We start from the raw sequence: 22,193 nt of genomic DNA on the forward strand, positions 1-22,193 counted from the left end.
TCTCCCTCCTCAGGCAGGGTCACTTGCATCACCAACATCCTGAACACTATGGTCACTGCAGTCAAGGCTGCCTGCAACCTTCACATCTCCGGTGATGTTGCCTTTCCTTATTTGTGACTATGAGGTCCAGCGCAGCACCGTTCTGTGTTGGCTGCTCTATCACTTGGGTCAGAAAATTTCATCTGTGCTCCCCAGAAACCTCCTGAATTGCTTGTACAATACTATTTTGTTCCTCCAGCAGTTATTTGGGAAATTCCTCTTGCATGAGGACCAGGGCTTATGACTGTGATGCTCCTTCCAGCCGTTTGTTGAAGTCTTCATCCGGTTGTTCTTCCTGAAGGCAGCCTACAATGGACATCCACTACAATGTCACCTATATGTCTGCTCCAGGCAGCTGGCCAAGCACCTTTCAGGGTGGGCTGACAGAGTGTCAGATTACATAAAGTGTGCTCCTTTCCTTTACAACATGCTAGCAGTCTTTTAAAGAGTTAATTTAATGCCAGTGTTCTATCATGCAGTTGCTGCTTTCAGACAAGTCACAGGAAGGCAGAAGGCTCTTTGCTCCTGAGATAGCAACCATGATATTTGAATTTGTTTATTTCCACCGGTTTAGATACCTTTTTCAGTATCAGAAAAGGCAGCTGTGTGGGCTTTTAATCCTTGTATAAAATTCACCTCTGTTGTGCTTACTAAGTGGTATTGACAACTGATAATGACATAGAAGGTGGGAAGTAATAACTAGTGGTGATTTTGCAGATAGCTTTTCTTTCCTCACCATTCTACTTCCCTGTACTCCCCTATTTCCTGTCCTCTTTCTTGTCTTCCTTTCTTTCCATTCCTCCCTCCCCCATCACCCATTCTTTGTCTCTTTCTTATCTGTCCTTCTCCTCTCTTTTCCTCCTCTCCTCTTCACAGAATTACAAAATTACAGGCTGCTTGAGTTTGGAAGGAATGAACCTCTGGAAGTGATCCAGTCCAAGCCACCCCTAGAGCCAGTTTTCCAGGACCATGTCCAGATGGCTTTTGAATATCTTCATCCCTTATGATACCACCACAGCCTCCCTGGGCAACCTGTGCCAGTGCTCGGTCACTCCCACAGGCAAGAGAGTGATTCCTGACGTTCAGAAGGAACATTCCATGTTTCAGTTTGTGCCCATCACCTCTGGTCCTGTCACTGGGCACCAATGAAAAGAGTCAAGCTCCATCTTCACTGTGCTACATATCAGAAATTCAGACGCATTCCTGAGATCCCTTCTGAGCCTTTTCTACTCTAGGCTGAACACTCCCACTTCTTTCAGCCCTTCCTCATAGCGGAGATGCTGCAGTCCCTTAATTATTTTAGTGGCCCATGGATTTCTGTCTCATATCAGGAAGCTCAGACCTGGACTCTGGATTCAGCAGTGCTGAGTAGAGGGAAGGGATCACCCTTCTCAGTCTGCTGACAATGCTTTATCTAGTGCAGTACACCATTACCCTTCTTTGCCACAAGTGACATTGCTGACTGGTGGTTAAGTTGGTTTCCACCAAGACCCATGGATCATTTTCTGCAAAGCTGTTCCCAACTAGTTGTTGCCCAGCATACACTGTTGCAGGTGGTTGTTGCTTCCCAAGTGCAGGACTTTGTACTTCCCCCTTTTGAACTTTGTGAGGTTCCTGCCAGCCTATTTCTCCAGCTTGTTGATTTTGTGCTGGATGGCAGAACAACCCTCTGGCATATCAGCTGCTCCTTCCAGTTTTGTGTAATCTGCAAACTTGCTGAGGGTATGCTTAGCCCCATCACCCAGATGATTAATTAAAACGTTAAACAGTCTTGGCACAGTATTGACCTATGCAGTATACTGCAACTGTTACCCTTCTTTCCATCCCACTTTTTCTTCCCATACTTGCCCCTTCCCAATTTCTCTCATCCCCTCATACTCTTTCTCTCCTGCTTCACACTCTCCCTTTTCCTCTCCTGGGCCTTCTCTTCTCCTTTTCCCCAGCTGATTTCCATCTGGTCCTAAGTTGTGAGGTCTTTGATAACAGTGTTCATGCAGTGACTCGTACTGCTCACATCTTTGATTTAGGATGCTTGACTTAGGCACTACTGTATTACAACAGTCATCAGAACATCAGTGTGAATGTCTGCTTTACATATGCTGCCTTGCAGCCTGATTTAGAGAAGCCAGGGGTTCAGCTGTCTTGGCTGGGAGCAAACTTTTAATGAACTATTCAAAAATTTTGTGTATTGACATTTTTCAAAATCTTTTTACATTATCTATTCCAAACACCTTGGTTTCCTTCCATTCCTTAATAGTGCCAGTGGCAGTCAAGATTTCTGAAAATGGATAAAGAGTAGGAATGAGTTAATGATTGACCACTGGAACAATCAACTAAGTAGTTATTCTTTAAAAAATTCTTTATTTGTCACAGTATGGACTGGTGCTGCACTGCTGCACCAGAAGATTTGTTAAATTATATTGGAAAAGGCAGAGCAAGAGGGGCATTCTTTCCCAATTTCCCCCTATGTTTCTCTGTTTTGCAGATGCAACTAGGATTTTTCTTTAAAATATTTACATTTGTGTGTGTCCATGTATGAAGAGACGTTGTTATACTTTTACTTCATGTGTACTTCAGAGGTTCTGCCCCAAGGTGGTACTAATAAATACTGTTATAACTTAGTTGTAAGGGATCTTACACAATTATTTTTTAACATGCTCTTCCCATCCTCTCTCTTTTCTTCTGATGGTGTGGTGTCAGACATGGCTTTAAAGCTGTCTAAATTAGATCATGTTTTCACAGTGTCTGACAAAACTTGGGGATGGTCCTGTCTGTGAGTAAGATAAGAAGACACTTCTGGTTTTTGAAATAAACTTAAGTTCTTCAGCAGGTGCAAGAACCCTCAGCGCTCCAAGGGGAAGTTTATGAAAAGTTGAAAGAAATTAACCTCAATTAAAAGGAATATTGATTGATAGTTACAGACTTAAATATGATATATTGCTCAAGAAAAAGCTCTACATTAAAAGGACATTAAATTTCTGATGGAAAATACTAAACTGGAGAAATTTGCCACAGAGGGTGAAATGCAAAATTGTTTGCATCTCTTTCTATTATCTAACAGTTATAGGCCATATTACAGAATTAGTTAAGAATATCCGCTATTGAGACAAGGTATTAGGATTCTTCAGGGTGTATTCTCACATTGGTTTGCTGAGATTTTGTTGCTCAGCAGTCATTAACTATGTTAAACGGAAAATCTGGGCCCCTTCAACTATGAATATCTGTTTTTTGTTTTCCATTAGTTTGTGCTTAGTTTCCTAGTATTTTTTTACTTTGAGATAAAATTCTTTGAAGTTCTGTAAGCAAATAATGACAGTTTAAGCAGTTACCAGTCATATAAGGAAATGATCTACTAGACAGTACAAACAATCATTTAATAGATGTGTGTATGACTGGAACCTTAGAACTTCAGCTGTAATTGACACCAATTGGTCTTATCAATTGAAAGTGAAGAATGCCAAAATCATTACTTACATTTGACAACCATAATAGTCAGTTTAGTATTTGTCCATGTGGATCAGTGATAACAGATAACATTGTTCATACATTCACTTTCAGTACTTGTCAGGTGGACACTACTCTTCTGCATCATCTGCTGACACATTGTGTTCAACAGGAACATGTTTTAGGTAAAAGCTTGCAGCTATCCACAGTAAGCTGCATGAAAAGCATTGTCCCTTTCTGCAGCCCAGGAGATATCTCATGCCAATCACAATCTGAAACACTTAGAGGTGATATTTTTAGCTGTTAAATGTGTCAATTCCTTTTGAAATACATATACTCAGTTCTGGTAAAAAAGTGAATGTAAGTAGGATAAAGAGGTTCTTTTGACTCCCTACTGGGAGCAGCTGCTGTTAAGATTGGGAGTCAAGGACTCATCTTCTCCACTGGGAATCTGCAACTTTTGAATTTTTTTTCCTTCTAATTCTGTCTAGAGCAAAGAAGAAAGAGAAGTGATAATTCCTTTGGAAAGCCACATTTCACAACCATCTGTTAGGTGATAATACATGTGTTTCCAGAGAATTAGCATGGTTGAATCCCATTGAGTGCAGTGACACAGCTACAAGCTCAATGAAGCCTTGCCATAAAAAGTGGCAGTCCTTTGAAAAGCAAGCAATGTGATGCTGTTTGTTCAATTTATTTTAAGTGTAGTTTCTTTACGGTAATTTAATATCAGAATGTCTTTTAATAACTCTGGATTACATAGGAATATATTTATTTGTGAGAAAGTTCTTAGCCTTTGCAGAGAGGTGGTATTGAAGTCCAGAGTAATTTTTAGTATACTGGAAATGAGGCCACATAGTGAGAGAAGAGTGTATGACATAGCTGTAATAAATCTGCAAGTTGTGAAGCAGAGCACAAATGTTTACAAAATTAGAGTAGGACTGTAAATTGAGAGTTGTCTTTTGTGTGTTAGTCCAAATTCAAGAAACTGAAGAATCTGAACAGACACAATGTTTCATGGCAAAAGCAGGTGCTCTGCTCTGTCTTTCAAGAGTGTCTGATGAAGCTTTGAAAGTTAAAAGAAGGACAAAATATGTGTGGCCACAACAGATTTGGGGTTAAGTTGGTATGTATGTATGACAGAAATATTTATTATTTGGAAGGGTAGCAGGGATCATGGTAACAGCAGGATGATCTGCTGTCACCCATATCAGTGCTTTTTGTCAGAGCAGGCAGCAGGTTATGCCTAAGTATTAGCATTGATAAAGCAAAGCAGAGCACTCAGGAGAATTTTGTGTTTAGTGGTCAGGACTTGAGACTTTCTCTCTTAAAGAGAATGAATAGGGAACAGTGGGAGAGGGGCAGAAGAGGATGGGGAGAGAGAGAGAGAGAAAGAAGGTCAGGGAATAAAGAATCTGAGACACTTTCCTTATAACTAACTTTGCTGCTATAGATCTGTATCTGTGATTTTCCTACAGCTGTAGGAAACCATTTGTTACCATGACCTTTCTGCCATCTCTTTTCCTAGTCTCACCTAGAAAGTAGTGGAAAAATCACTTTTCTCAGTGTGCTGGAACAACTTTAAGGGTTTTCCATTGCTACTGTTCATCATCTGTCTCCTGATAAGCACCTAAATACTGCAAGTTTGATGAATGTTGCATTCGTGTATTTGGTACTGTTGAGTTCCTCAAGCAAGACGGTGGAATGCTTGGTTGTGACTGTCAACTGCTCAGATACAACCTTGCTAGAAAACTGTTAACTTGTTATAGTACTTTACCTGTAGTGCCAAATCAGTATTACTTTAGATGGGATATTTTTTCTTCATATTCCTGCAATTGGCCTTTGAGGCACAAGTGGTGGCATCTCTGAGGCAGGCAGGAAAGCAGGGGGGAAGGGCAACCCTCCAGTGGAGCATTGGCAGCTAACTAAATCTGGATTCCAAAAAAAGTTTGGGAATCTCACAAACTGCTGTATGATGTATGTACTTAATTTAATTTCCTATTATTTCAGTTGAAGGAAATTTGATACTTTATTAGATAACAGGCTGTTTGCTAAGGTCACAGATTAAAACTGGCAGTTGCAAAAAACCCCCTGAATTTTATTCAGATAAAATAATAAATCATTAGGTATATGGAGGATTTGAGCAGTGATTTGAGAAAGGTATGGCACTGCAACTATAAAAGAAAATGTTTTAATGTGTTAAAATTTTCTCACAAAAGCCTTATAACTAGAAAAGTGTATCTGAATAATCTTACACCTGCAAAGTAAGGGATTGAATAGCAACGCATATATGTGGGGATAATGTTTTCACACTTTTTTTTTAAATAGGGAGTTTTATTTCTGTCAGCACTTAGGCAAAAAACACAACCATTTGTCTAACTGTCCATTTCCATGTGCTTTGTGAATGTATATCCATACTTGTGTACATAGCTCCCACAGCTTTACCCTCAAAGTACATACTTTTGTTTTTCAATGGAAAAAACAAATTTTTAGAGGCTAAGAGTTCAGAGTGTATTAACTGAAAATAAAATTGACTAAGTTCTCTTAGATGAGTTAGAGGAACATTCTGTGCTGTGTCTTTGTTTTCTATAAGCAAAAATAAAATCTGCAAGCCCATTGGAGTTTTAAATATGATATAAATGTCATACATAATCATAACAAATATGCAAAATGTTTTCAAACATTTGTATTGTATGGAAGCAATTACTGGCACCAACCGTATCACACACCCCTCCGATGGGCTAAGGCCAAAAGAAATGAAGGTCTCTAAACAAAATTACTTTGTGTAGGCGAGAAGAGAGTGAGTTTTAACTTTTATTGTGGAGCAACACAGAGTCATATTTTAATGCAAATCACATACTATGTAACAAAAATGAATACTAAACAAATACTCCATGTTAGGCTTCTATTACTTTTTCTGGTCTTTCTTGTAATTCTCTATCACAAGACATGCAAAGGAGACTCTTACATTTTCATAGTAGAAATCTTTAAGTTATGACAAGTATAAATAAAAATCTAGCAGGAAGTTACTTCTCCATTCATTTTGCAGCCAGCTCTCTGGTTGCTGAGACAGTACATTGCACTTTTTCTCAGCATGTTAATTTTACTTCTGATAAACCAGCACTGCCTCATGCTTTCATTTTATATCTGTATATCTGTATATATTTATATCTGTAAGTTATTGTTATTGCTCTTCCAGGTCTACCAGGTCCTTTGTTCAGTGATGCATTTGCAATTGTGGGTGTTCAGAGCAGCCTTCTGAGGAGTTCTGCTTTCTGACATCAGTGAGACTGTCTGTAACACATGGTTTGTACACATGGAATAGAAACAAGTACTCCATGTTGTCTACTTCAAATAGATGCTTATTTCCATTCAGAGACATACTTTCTCTATTGTCTCTATAAGTCTCTACTGACTTTCACATTCCTTGCATAGGTCTTTCCTCCAAACTTAGGCTCTTGCTGATCTTCGAAGCTTCTAATGCTTGCTGTCTTAGAAGCATTCATGCCCCTCAAGAGGCCTGGATGCTTTGTGTGCATTAGTTATGTCCCCTCCCATGTCAGCTGGTTTAATGAAGGACATAGCTTTTTCTGACAATTTCTCTTTTTCTGTCTTTTAAAAAAATGAGTCTGTCTCTCCTCATGTCTTGGCCTCTTAATGTTGGCAGCTGTGCTACCTTATTGCACATAGACCAAAAGCCTCAGGAGGCAAACCCAGAACATTTTACCATCTTCTTTGTAAAACTGCAGCATCACTTCTCTGAGGAAATACTTTTACTGCTGTGATTTGTCATAGTAAAATAGTGACAGTTGGGATTTTCCCCAAAAAGATGTAACTGTTGTGCTCTTGCTTTCATGGGCATGCACTTGACTCTTTACGCTGCCCTTTTGCTGTCATGTGTGATCATGTGTGTGGTATGTTCTGCATGAAGCAATGTACCAGGTGAATTCTGAATAAGGGACAGTCCTTCATTGTGTAAATTCAAATAAGTTGTTAGATTTTGCTCCCTAATGTTTCCTGTAACAATATAAGTCGTATAATAAATCTTGATGTGACACTCATGATTTGTTAAAATCAACAATTAGGAGGTCACAAGCAAAGGGCACTGTATGTTTTGATCTGTAGGTTAATAGAGCATCATCTCTCAATGCTGGTACTGAAAGAAGAGGACCTTTGTGAGGAAAATGCAGTAGCAGTGGGTGTCATGAACATTGTATCTCTGTGGAGACAAATAAGTGTTGTGTTTAGAAAGTTTTGGATAAAATAGTTTTGGGACTATGGATTATACATCCGATTACAAACTAGAAAGCTGAAAGGAGAATAGAGACGTAGATGAATACTTCTGTTAGGGCATGAGGTGCATGGAAGTGATTGGGATGCAATTATTTTACACTAAAATGAGACACACTATTTGTATGTGTATGGGCATTAGGAAAGAGTCTGGGGATATAATGTCATACTGAAGACTATACTTTTGTGATTTTTATGATCATCAGAATCCCAGTGAGCCTGTAATTTAGTTACCCATCTCAAATTATCAGAAAGTATATAGAACAGAGTGGATAAAACAGAGAGTACAAATCCTTGTCCTGCCCCCTCAAAATTCCTTTGGAGCTTCAGGGTGAATTCCAGTTAATAAAAAAAAAAAAAAAAAGGCACTCCCTTTTGGCTGGAAAAGAGAAATTTTAACTCATGTGTGTATGTTAACAGTCAATGATGCTGTCTGTGTGGGTGCATGTGCATACACACATATTTTGATACACATACACACAGAGAGATGGACTCACAGATGCACACTGCTTGGGCAGATACTCGAGTAATGCCTTTGAATGCTTTTTTCTAATTTGGTGTGGTGAGCTATGTGTGCATTCTGTAGGGTAAAATACTTATTAAAATAATTATTAATTCATTCTTAAAATAATATTTGTCACTTGCACAAGTAATTTGCATATAAGTAATTTTTTTAGAAGTAAATATTTTCTGTATCTGTGTTAGATAGCTGAAGCATAATTCTTACTTTATATACAGCTTAAAGACACATCCTCAGAAGTGACTTGTAAATTTGGTTTCCTGATTTAGGACCTGTCAAGCTCTGATTACTCTAACCATTCACCGCTGCGACAGAAGTCAGCTGGAACAGCAAATCAGTACCTACGAGCTTTCAATTAGGCTCCCCAAAACTGAATCCCTGTAGGAGAGACTGTGTATTTTTCTCTATGAAGAGGTCATATGATATGCTATTAAATTGGCCTGGATTAGAATACAAAAATGTTTATTTCTTGGTTGCTTAATGTACTAGAAAAGGTACCTCACTGAAATATTTTTCTGTAGCTTCCATGCATACCCATAATGTTCAGGCGTGTTCTTACTGTCTACAAACCATTTTAATTGCGTGCAGTTTCATGATCGTGTTATGGCAAGTGTGGTTGGATTTGTAGTTACAGCATGGCTTTTCTTCCGTGCTCACGTAAGAGGGAGTGCCCATGGCAACCTTGTGTGTGAATGAAGAAGAAATTTGCTACTTAAACAGTTTTGCTTCCTATATGATTCATCAATTATTTATTTCTTTTTCTTTTTTTTTTTTTTTTTGAGATAGTAGGGTAATAGGGTGGTTGGATGTACAGTAAGTATTGGGGTTCAATTAATCTTATGCTAATAATTCTACACATCAGCATAAAAAAATCTTAGTTCTTTCTCTACTTGTCCTTGGATTAAAGTGAAATAGGGACCAGATTACAAATAACATTGAAGTAACTGTTATAGTACGTCTGTTTAAGAGTCAGCTAATTCAGATCTTAATGTTAATATCATTATTGTCTTTAACTCTCATAAAGATAGGAAGTGTATATATTGTCAACAGACTTTTTTTGGCAAAAATCTGCTTGTTCTCCCATGGGGGAAACTTTTAAAAATATTGACAAAAAATGGTTTTATTGATTTTTTTTTTTTTGAGTTAATAGATTTTTATGTCCAAGGTAAATTTTCCAGCAGCTATCACCACCTGTACTGAATTTTATGAGTTCAGTTATTAGGGTGAATTACAGTGTATTGCTATCTTTGATAAGCTTTTGTTGCTTTTATTTTATAATTAAGTCCTTAGCAGCTTTCCTCTAACTTCAAGGTTCACTTCATTCAGCCGAAAAATGAGACAAGGAAAGGTAGAGAAAATGTTCATAATTGAAAGTTTTATAAATAGATTTTATATAGATGCATATGTATATTTAAAAAGCTTGACCAAATGATGACTTTGACAAAGATTTAACAAACCAGGAGTGTGAAGTGTTCTGTAGGCTAACAGTTTTAATGGGTTTATCTTAGACAGTTCTTCTTTCACAGTTGTGAAAGTGTCAGTTAATAATTTACCCATCCCAAGACGCAGTGGAAGCAATCACACTCTGGAGCGAGGTACTCCTGGGCCTGCCGCGGTGCTGCAGCTCATCTTGACTCTAGAAATGTGCCATTGGATGCGACATCAGCACTGTGTCTGCACTTTGACAAATGAAGTCTTGTAAGAGCTAAATAAGGCATGGGAAGTTTTGGAAGAGCAAATAGCTCTTCAGCTGATTTCTGCAGTAGTGGATTACTGTAAATGTCCATCTGCTGCACATCAGAGGGAACACAGGTTGAAATGAGAGGATTTGAGGCTTTTTGGTACCATGTTTTGGGATGGGTTTTCTGGTGTTTTTTGTTGTTGGGCTGGTTTTTGTGTGTTGGTGTTTTTTTCCCCCCCCAAAAGGCCCCCAAACTCCTCCAAAAACCCACCAGAACCCCCCAAACCAAAAAACAACAAAACAAACAAAAACCCAAATCAACTTCCCCCACCCCCCCAAAAAAAACAACCAAAAAAACCCCAAACAAACAAAAAACCCCAACTGAAACAAAATCCAACACAGAAAATGTTTCTAAAAAAAAAAAAGTACATTTTCTGCTTTGATGATATATTGCAGAATTTTCTACCAGAAATGTAAATGTTTAACATAAAAAAAGCTCTGAAATACAGTACTTTTACCATCACCCTTTACCATGCAATTTGTTCAGATGCAGTTGTTAACATAAATTTGCAGTAGATTAGGCAATATTTATGTGAATTTTATTCCAGCATTTACTCATTGAATTATCCTGTACTACCGGGATGGTAAGTTTTGTAATTTGTTTTCCTCTATATGAAGAATGTTTCTCCACAAATATTCACTTTTGCATGCATATTTTTTTATTAGACATTATGCCATTCTAAAGATTTACAGTTATTTAATAATGATTTATTACAGTAATTTATCCTGCCAGCTGTGGCACACTTTTACTGGAATTTGTAAATCAAATGTGTATTGAAATTCACTAGAAACATGCATTTCAGATTCTAATGAAATGTACTTCAAAATTGTTTTTAGAAGTGGGCATCTATATGAATAAACAGCAGTTTCCAGTTTCTATTGTTATATATAAACTTTTCCTCCATCTGTTTTATTTACTTCCCAGTCTTGGATGTTTTACTTACTACAGGATTAGCGAGTCTTGATGCTGCTGTGTGGAAAAAACAGGAATAAAACTGTAGAGTCATTGACTTGGTCCTCTAAGGCATCAGTATCAAGTCACGTACCTGACCTGCAGTGATCATTAAGGATTAGGAAGAAAATCTGAGAGCAGTTTCAGTGTACTTCTAATTCCTGTCTCTGTGTTGTGACAGAAAGTGTATGTCTTGAATTTAGTGACTCATAAGAGACACTGAGTGAAATTAGTATTTGAGGTGACAGAATAATATGTGTATGCTCGTGGTGGGGGTAAAGAAGGAAGAAAGCATCAGTGATTTTACAATATTTTGTAGAACATTAACAGTACTTCTACAGGAGTATTGTTTCATTTTCAGCTCAACTATAAACTCTACATTTAGTTCATTTTAAAGCTCTGGTGGAGCATCATGCCAGTAACTCTCTTTTAAATTTGTATTCTGATACCTGCTATTCTTGGCTCTTTGAAAATCTGTCGTGGGCTCTGAGTGTGAAGCACTTTTTAAAATTCCAGCTCTATGTATCAGTTTCCCAATAGTAAAAATCAGGATGAGATAATTCCTTTCTTCTATCTGTTGTCTCTTTTGATTATTCAAGCTATAAACCTTTCTAGACAGGAATTCTCCTTTCCTTTTCTTGTACAGCACTCAATACAACTGGAGCAGGGAGACGGGATCAGCCTAGTTTCAAGTCTCAGACTTTGCTTTAATACACAGAGGATGTAGCTAACAGCAATGAAGCCATCTCTCAGTTCTTGTGTAAGTAACTCTGAGAGAAATTGTCTACAAGTGAAAATTCAAAATAGCTTCTTAGAGAGTTTTATTTTGTGGGTTCAGTTCTGAGCTAAAAAAAAAGCATCTGTTGCTTCACACCTTGTGAAAATCAGCTGCTGTGCATGTGTATACAGTTATAGGACTCTAGCTTGCCAGATAAGCATGTTTTCTTGTTTATCAAAGATCAGAAATAAACTTTGAATGAATTCAATATGACATGTTAGGATATTGAAAGATTGCTTTATAATTTTTTTGAAAATAAAATTGTCATGACAGGATTCAAGAGAAAGAAAGGATGGGAAGTATAACATTTCTAAATGAGTAGCCGAATATTTTTAATTACCATCTCTGAAATCATGAATGCATTATAAAAACACATAAGCAAAAAGACAATTTAAGTACATTCACCAAAAAGCAATTCAGTATAAAAAAAATGGTAAGTCACTGGTTGAAAAACATTTAGAAATTAGTTTCCATTTCCTGTGTAGGGATGAGATAACTTTGCAGTGTGATTGCAGGAGCATTCCCAGTAATATGGGAGCTGAGAGTTCAAGGTTAATTTTTAAAATAATTTTTAAAAAGATTGATTTATTTTGTCAATAACCCTGCATTATTTGAACAGGAAACAGCTGATTTTTTTTTTTTTATGCTTTCTAAGTATTCTTTTTACATCAATTACCTTTGTACAGTTCTTCCGTTACGTGAAGCATATGACACTATATAGTCTTCCATGTGTTTACATTAATGCTTACCCTGTATTCCTTTTGAAAAGTGACCTGCAAAGCAAATAAACCTGCTTGTGGTCTGATTTTGCTTGGCCTAGCAGTTTTTATTTTTTCTCAATTCTTCTTGTATTAATCTTGTATGTGAGAAGGGAATAAAGAAAAGTTTTCATTGTTCAAATTTCTACATTGCTTTTTTATAGTCTCTGATTTAGCACTCACCAAGATTTTTCTACTTTGGAAGGCTCAAGCCTAGATTAGCTCTCTAGCAAAAGAGAGAAAAGGCAATATTTTGTATTTTTAAGTCAAAATTTCTCCCTCCATCCAAATTTGCTCTTAAGACAAATTTCATCTTTTAAGCAAAATAAGTCATACCTCCTTTTCTTGCAGTATTACTTAAGGTGATATTCTACTTTGCATCTAAGACTCCTTCTGAGAGTGACAAGAGAATATCATCCCACCTACAAAAATCCTTCCTTTTCCTAAGTTGAAATTATGTTGAGTTTTGGATTGGTTTGGGTTTTTTAGGATTGACTTTTGACATGTTCCCAGGTGTCCTGGAAGTGAGTTGGAAGAAAGACAGCTGATAGTTATGGTACTATAACTACCCTGTTCTCTAATCACTGTCTCTCTAGTTCTGCTTCTAGCATGCAACCAGCCGATAAAACCTACACTAGTGCTTCTAATAGGTTACTCTCTTTGTTGCTCAGTATTTCTTTTTTTCAATGGATACCAAAAGAGTGACCTTAATTTTGGGAAAAGGAGGGAGAAACTCTGGCATCTAACTGCTGGCGTCCTGAGGGAGCTTGGCAGTTATGACTGATGCTCAGCCATTTCCCTTCCCGGCGTTCCTCATCCTTAGAGAATTAACATGAATGCAGTTGAATGCCAGGTCTGGGTGAACTTCCTTCACATCCCGTCAGCCAACTTTGGGATAAATCAATTGATGTTAGTGTCCTGCCTTCACATTTTCCAAGTAACCATCTTATTTTGGGAGCTATCACTCCTTGCTGTGATTGAACCTTGCCTATGTTTCCAAGATGTATTTGGCATAAAGTAGAAGATGCTCTCTTGCAAAATTGGTGAGTTTTTGAAGGGACATTTATGTATCCCACAGGAAGGTGCAAGCCCAGTTTTCAGATTAAAAGTAGTGAGAAAAGTAATTCAATCTCAGGTCATAAAATGTTTATATCCAAAAGCTGAAGCTTCTGTTTGGTATACAGCACAAGTAAAAAGCTGAAATATCCACATCCCAGGGAAAAAAGGATTAACAGGCACAGCCTTTTTTTTTAGGACCCGCAACTTACAATGGGATATCTTACAAAAATTCAGACTGAAGTAACTTGGCAGTACCAGTTACTTATCTGGTTTCAGAAATGTCTGAGGATTGTCCTGCAGAGGACAATATAAGGTATTTTAGTAAGGAGGAGCACATATTAATTCTTCATTATTGTACATGTAATAAAGTTACAAACACTAATGACACGTGGCAGAGAGTTTTATCGTGAAGCGGTGGTTAGAACTGTCTTTGTGCCTTTTAGGTGCAGGCTAAACAAAAGAAGAGTGTTCTACATATGAGGGCTTAAGGAGCAACACTACTATGTGGAAAACACTGTGCTCTCCCTTTCTCCTATCCTTTAACGCACCCCCCAAAACTTCACCCTTCAAATCCTTGGTGTTTCCATAACAGATAGACTTGTAGATACTTCTTTGGTGCTAGCCCTGTAAGTCTGTTGCAATTACTGTAAAAATGAAATCCAGTTTAGTCTTTAAATAACAATTTAAGGTCCCTGTGGGTCAACTTGTCCCAAGTATGAGAAAGCCAAGGCAGGAGCTGTCCATCGTGGTCTTCCTTTAGAGCATATTTACCCCCTTTTCCCCAAACATTCCTATTCTCTCTTCAGTTGTGTGCATGGTGAAAACCTGAAAGCTTCAATTTCAGGTCTAGTTCCTAAAGAAAACCAGTGTGGTTTATTTGTGGGTTGGGAATAGGGATTTGAACTGGCATGGACTTGTGGGTGCTTTGGGGCTGAAGCACACACAGCTGTGGGTTCCATATGCTTGCTATCCAGTGTTAATGTGGCTTGTCTGTGAAACCATGGCATCCGCAATACTATACAAAGGTCCATGCCTGTGGTGGTTTGGGAACTACTCCCAGCAGGAGAAATTTCAGTTTTTAAAGTTAGTTAGAATAAACTTACAGACACCCAGTTCAGAATAGGTAATGCAAAATTCTGCTTATGAGTTTAATTTTAAGAGAGATTCAGACACTACTATATGTGAAAATTTCTTGATACAGACCGTTTTGTTGTTTTGCAGATGAACCAAGGAAGAAACAAGTTTATTCGCCCCATAATGTCTTAAAATTATGGGAGCACAACCTCCTACATTGCTAGCATAACCAGTATGCAAATATTGTAGGAATATACTTACAGTGTTTATATGCAATTAGTGTCTCTTCATCTGCTATGGTAGCAGCACAGAGAACATCTTTTCTGTGGGATGGAAAAGAGAAGTACATATGCTGATATGCTTCCAAATGTACTGAACATTTTCAGATAAATTTGCCTTTAATAACTGCATGCTTTCCACAACTTTTAAAATGTGAGCCAACTCATGTTTGTTATTTATGAAAGTATGAATGAATTACTAAAATTAGGAATATTTTTTCATTCTATGTTGAAGCCATTTCTTAAGAAATTCACCCAGACTATTGTCTTGTATATTAAATTTAACAGAATAGGAAGTATTTTTAGATCACTTTTTATTGTAAATTCTGCCCCTGCAATTGTGTGATTTAATAAAGAAATGATTTTGTATAGTATCTTTCACACAAACTTTATCTCCAAAACACTGTGCAGAGTTAATAAAGTTAAAAGTTTTTTTTCCTTTTTACTACAAGTTAAGAGACCCAGACATGAGAACAGAGGCATATTGTTTCCAGATGAAGGCTGAAAATAGATGGAGAATGAGGGAGAGAAATGCAGCACGGTGGTTCCAGATGGCAGGCATTGCAGAGGAGAAGGTTCTTGCAGCCATGTTGGCCAGAGTGTACAAAAGGACAAAAAAGGAATCTGATGCCAAGCAGAGGAAGCTGAAATATAGAGTAATGAAAGTAATAATGTAGGAAATTTGTCAAATATTTTTAAAGCAAGTTTTTTTGGGTTTTGGTTGGTTTTGTTTTATTTTTTTTTTTTTTCACTGAGTGAAGAGCTGGATTTGTTTGTGTGCAATGAGGATATTTCAGGTGAAAAGATAATATAAAACCTTAGTTTTACTGATGCTCTGTACTCATTAGGTGAGAAGAGGGGTGTTGTTTTTTTTTTTTCTGGTTGATTTGTTTTGGTATATTTTCAAACAAAATAGTACCTTGTAAGTATTTAAAAGTTTATTGAGTCTTATTGCACTTCTGAGTATCTTATAAATTATTTAATTGTCTGATGGATATGTGGCTACCTAACCATAGGGCATGAAATATGCTCTGTTCCTCTAATACACTAGAGGAGAGACCTGTTTATAAAGTATTTAGTATTGGTTTTATAATGCACTGTTATCAACAGGAGACCACGGAGCTCAAAGATCAATCTCATTTTGGCCCACAGTATTAATGCTGCTTTATGAAACTCTGTGACAGGTCACTTAGACAACAGCTCTTAATGAAAGGACCTTGTGCCAGTGTGTGGTCGTGTGACAGTCTGTTAGTAAGGCATACTTCAGTCGCTGCCAAGGCTGCAGATGAATCTCTTCGTCCAAGTCCCTGAGGTGACTTTGTGGCTGCTGCTACTGCTGGCCAGGTGATGGAGCTCATCATTTCCCCAGTTCTCCAGAGACAAGTGAGACAGAGAATGCTGAGTTCTTGCTAATGCAGCTTTTCCTAATTGTCCAGAGAGATAGTAGGACACTGGGCAGTTCAGGCAATTCTGTGTACTGTGAATGAGTCAGTAATTAGAAAAAAATAGCTGCTCTTAATTCAGTCTTACATTTGTTCATGAAGTGTCTTTTCAGTTATCTAATATTCAGCTGTTCTGTATACTGCTAACCCCTCCTCCCTCCTTTTTAGGTCATTTTAATTATTTAATTAAGACAGACTTATTTTTTAGACACCAAATAATTGTTACTAGGAAGTGGCACAATAGATTGTATTATGCAGTAATTAGATCATAAACTTAGCCTACCCTTAAACCCTTTAGGCTGTTCCAGGATCCAGAGGCCTTGCTTGTCATAGATACAGTTTACTAAAAGGATGAGAATAACGAAATTAACTACCAAAGAATAAATCACTTTGTAAAGGTCTTGTACTAAGGTAGCATCCAACAGACAATTTCCACAGTTTTAGGATGTTTTTCAGAAAATAAACTTTCAGAGTTTAGTATTAAAACAATAAACCTTGCTTAACCCAGATAATCAATAGGTGAAGGATGCTTTAATATAGTAGCATACCTGTATAATAATATAGTGATAATCTGTGGATGTAAACCTGTGTAAATGTGGGGTTTTTCAGATTGAAGTGTTTGAATTCTTCTTCTCAATGACTTACATAAATGAGGTTGATGCATTGTTTGTTTAACAATTGCTGTGAGCTTACTCGTGTTCCTGTTGAATCTTGAACCTAGGTTCCAGCAGATACAACTGATTTTGAAGAATTTTATTTTAAAATTTAAATGAGTTATTTTTGTGTTATACATCTTCCTATATTGTATGATTTGTTGGGTTTCCTCTGTCCATTTAATTCTTAGCAAATCAAAACAATGTCTAAATGCCACTATTATTTCAGTGGTGGGCTATATAGACACTTCATTAAATGCAGAGTTTAAATCAAAGTCTTTTGTATCTGCTGTGCTTTGAATCATATTCTCATACCTTAGCAGGGTTATCTATTACCATTTGGTGTAAACAATTAAGTAATAAATAGATAGTTTCATGTGAGAAAAAGACACTGCAAAAACCATGATGTGACATGAAGAATGGATGTGAAACTGCCATATGTGCAGAACAAGCTGCCCTGTTTACCTGTATGCAAATTAAGGAGTTTGCGCCAAATTTTTGCTGGCCATGTAAAATTCTTCTGAGAAAAGCATGGAATTTTTTAGTTTAGTGTTTTATCCACGTATATGTAGTGATTATTATTAGTTAAAAGCCGTGTTCATGTGGAGAATATCTTTAAAACAGCAACTAATCATTAAAAAGATTTAATGGGTGCAATTAACAAACTGCTGTAACTTGGCATTATGTTTGTTTTTATCAAGTTACTTGTTTTTATAACCTTCTGCATCCTCCATTTCACCTGCATTCCTTATTTATATATGTGTATCTACTGGAATTGTAATTCTTTGATTCCCTCTGCTTCACACGTGTCCTCCTCTGTTGCTGAGCAGGCAAATTAGTATCTTTGACACATCTCCCTTAAAAAGTAGAGAAACAGAGGGGAGATCTCCCTATAAAAAGGAGTTGCAGATGCCCTGAACTCCCAGTATTGGCTTGTTTAAATTAAAAAACCCAAACCCAGTAAAACCACAAACAAACAAAATGAATGAAAACACCCCACAACCAAAGCAAAACAAGAAATCAAAGTTGTATACTACTATTCACTTTAAGATAACAAGAGCTTTCCTCTAATTTTTGTAATATCCTCCATGTTTATATTCTTCTCCTTCAAACCTGCAAGTGGACACCTCTGTCAACATCATGTTACATGCTGAAGGACAGCATACATAGATGTAATTGTCTTCTCTGTGTGTTTGCTTTTCCTGGATTTCACTTTTCTTTTGTTTCTTTAACTTGTTAAAATGTAGCAGTTGCGGGACTAAAACCTTGATAATCTCTGTTTGATGTTTTATCTGCCAGCAATAGGTCACAGTTTTCACCTTACCTTTGCTAGTGTCATGTCTCAGCAGTCTTCATAAGGGTTCTGTGGTATAGAATGCTGATACATAGTTTGGCAAAGACGTGACTAAGATCAGTTGCAGTGTGACACCTTGCTAGGAACTTAAGCTCATAACAGAAAGACTCATAATCAAAAGTTTTCTTTGAGGATAAGCATCCTGTCACATCACTTACTAAGGAAAAGGATGAATAACCAATTTAGAGTAAATAGTGCTTGAAAATAAGATTTTTAATTAAAGTGAAAACTCTGTTCAGAGTTTTGCCATGCTTCAGTTCAACCTGAAAAATATTTCTAACAAAAAACCCAAAAAACCAGCAAAAAACCAAAACAACCAAAACCAGAACAAAGTAAGAGATGTAAAATATAGATGAGGACACTTCCGGAATCTGTGTGAATTAGGCATGCACATCAAAGTGAAAAACGTAAATGCACAATGGTTTAGATAATACAGAGAAGGATTCAGCAAGGACATTTGGAACACAGGGGACCAAAAAATATTCAGTCTCATTGTTGCATGATGACATAATCAGTCCAAAGCATTTTGGTTATAAATCAGAAGGTGCCTATTAAAAGTTACAGAAAAATGTCTTACAAAGTAAGGATGACAGGGTTCAGAGAGAATATGGTGGTGTCAATATTTTTGCTTTTGAATATGGAAATTTGGGTGGATTATCTGTTCAGAGGAGGTTTCCTTTATTACCCCCCACCCCCCCTTTTTTTCTTTTTTCATTTTAGACATCTGTTAACATTTCATAGAGTCTAACAGATGTTTCAGAGCGACTCCCTTATATAATACTTAGGTAGAAGGAGTTGATAAAGAATTACATTACCACGGCTGATTCACCACCCCTTTGAATATGAACACCAAGATGGCTTTGCATAATTTTCAAGTATGATATTATATTCCTGTTAGGACACAATTCACAACTTCATTGTTATCCATGGATAAAGTATTTAATGTGATTGTTACAGTCTCTGCTTACACATTATTGTAAGGAGAAGAATTCTTTCATACTTGGTCAAATACATACTTTTTTGGAGGCAGTGTGGAATCCTCGGTTCCGAAATGTCTTTAAAATAACTAAAGTATATAAGCTTAGTTGTTTCAGCACAAGCAAGGGCTGATTGTCATGCGATGTAGAGGACCATTTTCATTATTTTGGCAAGAACAGGGACAGTTTTGTCCTGACGAGCTATTAGATGAATAGCAGAATGTGTCACATGAAAAACCACTGATCTTTAACCCAGCTATCTACTTAACCAAGCCTAGAAATGAATAGTGAATGTGGGAAGAGCAAAGGCCAGTTTACTGTCATTATGAATTAGAGAAACTGTTAACATCTGCAGCCAAATGAACTCTGGGAGTTACAGGTACTAGCCAGTAAACTGGCTGAGGCTACAGAGACTTAGGAGAATGATATATACAGATAGGAGTTCAGTAACTGCGTGTGGTGTGTGTATGTATATCCAATCATTGAAAATTGGAACGTTTGTATAAAAAGACATAAAGTTTTCTGAGTCTTTTCCCTGTGACTTTGATGAATCCTGTGAATGAACACCAAATATAAGAGACTCTCCTTTAGAATAATTGATTGCTATTTATCTTTAAAAAGAATTCTGAATAGTAAATGAAGAGAAATAATAAATCTGTGCTCATTGTTTTATCTTTTTTTCCCCAGGAGTCGTCTCAGGGACACTGCTGCATGTACAGTTAATATAAACATTTATACCGAACTCCTAGATGTTTGAAAAACAGATACTGTAAAGATCAGTAACATTTTAAAATGATCAGTTATGGGAATTAATGCTTACAGAAAAACACCATTCTTTCTTGCCCTGCGAGTAGAATCACATTGTCTCCCTACAGTCTTGTTAGCTCATACTAACTGAAATGCAAATTCTTCCCAACTAATTGGACCTCGTTGAACGTACATGTACAGTACATAGTTATATGCATGTAGATTTTTTTTGCTAAATTCCTCTGTAATTATTTTCTTGATTAATATCTAAAGCAGAGACGTGGAACAAAAATCTGTTTAAAGAGTTTACATATTATTGAACATTAAGGAGATAGTAACTGTTGCATGTTTTAACAGCTTAATTAATAATACAGAATAATTGGAACAAAAAGAAGAAAATATTTTTTCAATGTTTAGTCATTTTGAACTATTTGCATTAACCCTTTAACTGAACTAATTAACACTTAAACTGTCAGAGTAATGGAATTTAGAAAGAAGTAGGATAAGTTTACGTTATATAGCATGTTCTGCTGGCTAGATTTTCTTCTTGGCATCACCTGGATTTTCTGTAATCACTTTTCCTATCCTTTCTTGCCATATGGTGTATTTCCGTATCGGTAGTTTTAAGAAGAGAGATGAACTCAACAAATTATACTTTTAAAAGATTCAGAAAGTCATGCATATAATGTAATTGTCTTTGACAGTAAGTAATAAGTATTATTTAAAATGAAAAGAAAGAAAAATCTCTAAACACCACATACAGTTCACAAAACACATAACATTTTCAAAAAACACAAGCAGACAACTGCAACTGCACTCTGTTTTAAGTTCCATTAGAACCTGGATTCTGTAGGCACCTCTTCTATTCAGCATCTGGATATTCCCAGGAGGTGAAAATGTAAAATAATTTCACAGATCCTTTTATCTGTCAGCAAAAATACCATTGGATAGCAGTAAAATACTTGCAGAACATACTCCTGATTAAAAATCTATTGAAAATGAGATTTTTTAAAAATGCTTTTAAAAGGATTTGTTTAAAATACCTTTAGAGCCCTTACCTTGACTATAGTGTTTGAGATTCTCAAATGTGCTAGCCAAAGAGGAGACAAAATACTCAGTTTGTGCCAAATTTGTATACTAAAGTTTGGGGTTTACTTTTTAAAAATTTTCTGCTTTCTACCCTCCCCCCTTCCTCCTCAGCTTCCCTCCCCACCCCTCAACCCCCATCCCCATTGCTGTACAGTTAGATGAGGCTTAAACTGCTACTTGAGGAGGTTGGCTTCTGTTGTAGTTTTCCTGCTTGGTTACTTTTATCTCCTTATTGACTGCTACTTTTCATATCCTTGTTTGAAATTCAGTATTTCTTGTTGGGTTTTCTATGCTGGCATTATTGTGCCAAGCAAGATGCAGTAGAGACACTATAAATTTAAGGATGACCTGAGCTGGACTGAGACTGACAGACTAAATTTTGTTTCTTCTCTGTCATGTTAGCATGGTAGGGGGGAAATACATCTTTTTCAAAACATTCTGAAGCTGGGATGTAGAAGTCACACATTTGACAATTAAATGATAGTTCTCCTTTGATACAGTGATCTGAATGAGCTTAGATTTCTTGTAAGGCTGTAGCATTCTGGCCAAGATTTCTGCTTGGGAAGACCAGATTTGGATGTATTAGCTAGTCAGCCTAATAACCCTGTACAGACTGTATTGATTTTCTAGGAGAGAGTTTATGAACTAAATAAACTTGGAGTTGGTGTCTTAATAAACTGCTTCTCTCAGTCTGTCACATTTCGTTACTTAGCTCTGCAGTTTAGGGGAAAAAAAGGCTAATTCTGTTACAGATTGTTCACAGCAGGGTCTCCAAATTAGCCCTTTGTTTTGTAATGCCACCTTGCTTGGGCTGGCTTTGAGCACATTTCTCAGTTTTACCCTAATGAGTTGCAACACTGATAATGTGGCTGATGATCTTTCATTGATTTCACTATCACTTGCTTGTCTGGTAATTGATCCGTTGCTGAGCCTCTAGTTAATTATATCGGCTTTGACATGGCCCGGTCCACTGGGAATTTCAAGTCTTGCAGAATAAC

General features: G+C 36.9%; 1 protein-coding gene across 6 annotated transcripts in view; it reads left to right on the forward strand.

Moving 5' to 3' along the window:
- BNC2 (basonuclin 2) overlaps positions 1-22,193 on the forward strand; it is a 349,514-nt gene that overhangs the window by 70,935 nt on the left and 256,386 nt on the right. The window lies entirely within an intron of this gene.

The sequence above is a fragment of the Corvus hawaiiensis genome, chromosome Z (genome assembly GCF_020740725.1).
Source record: "Corvus hawaiiensis isolate bCorHaw1 chromosome Z, bCorHaw1.pri.cur, whole genome shotgun sequence".
Classification (NCBI taxonomy): Eukaryota; Metazoa; Chordata; class Aves; order Passeriformes; family Corvidae; genus Corvus; species Corvus hawaiiensis.